This window comes from Trypanosoma cruzi (assembly GCF_000209065.1).
Source record: "Trypanosoma cruzi strain CL Brener chromosome Unknown tcruzi_1047053418103, whole genome shotgun sequence".
Taxonomy (NCBI): Eukaryota; Euglenozoa; class Kinetoplastea; order Trypanosomatida; family Trypanosomatidae; genus Trypanosoma; species Trypanosoma cruzi.
Genome location: NW_892641.1, coordinates 1 through 727, shown reverse-complemented (window position 1 = coordinate 727; position 727 = coordinate 1). Strand labels below are relative to the sequence as shown.

Here is a 727-nt window from a genome sequence, read left to right as displayed (position 1 = left end):
TGCGTGTCCGCCACCTCCTTCGGGCCCCCTCATTTTCGCTTCATGGCTGCTATTGCCTGCATCTTTGTTTTGTTTTGTGTTTTCTCCGTCTCGTTCCGTTTATTCGCCTTTTTTCCGCGTATGCCGCGCTTTTTCCTGTGTTTTCCGGTGTTTTTGCTTTGCTCGCACACTCGGCTGCATTTGCTGTTCCACACTCGCCATGTGCGTTTTTTCCGCCCCCTGACGCCGTCCACGGCGCTATCCCGGGGCCGACGTCCCGGACCCTGACCCCTCCCCAGTGTGGCCTGGGAGGGGGGGGGGGGGTTTTTGTACACGGTCCCAAGTGCCGCGAAGGACCCCTCATCAAAATTGAAAACCGTTGTGGAACACAACTCCTTTCAACTAACGCTATTATTGATACAGTTTCTGTACTATATTGGTACGGGAAGCTTCCAACCCGCCTTTGGCGGTTATGTTTGGTCAATTTTTTTTGACCGGGGTTTACGGACCCCTTTTTTTTTTTTTTTTTTTTTTTTTGGGGGTCTGTCCGCCATATATACATATACCCCTATATATATATACCCATATATATATAGCCCCGTACCCCCTTGTGCGGCTGCCCCCCCCCCCCACGTTGCGTGTCCGCCACCTCCTTCGGGCCCCCTCATTTTCGCTTCATGGCTGCTATTGCCTGCATCTTTGTTTTGTTTTGTGTTTTCTCCGTCTCGATCCTTTTATTCGCCTTTTT

At 51.2% G+C, this 727-nt stretch overlaps 1 non-coding gene across 1 annotated transcript, besides 2 other annotated features; it reads left to right on the top strand.

Moving 5' to 3' along the window:
- The first annotated feature begins 379 nt into the window (after positions 1-379).
- Tc00.1047053418103.10 lies at positions 380-491 on the top strand. The gene has a single exon (XR_008254155.1). It is a non-coding gene; the product is annotated as a spliced leader RNA (transcript).
- Positions 492-516: a microsatellite.
- A 15-nt stretch (positions 517-531) lies between these two features.
- Positions 532-574: a microsatellite.
- Between the last annotated feature and the right edge of the window lie 153 nt (positions 575-727).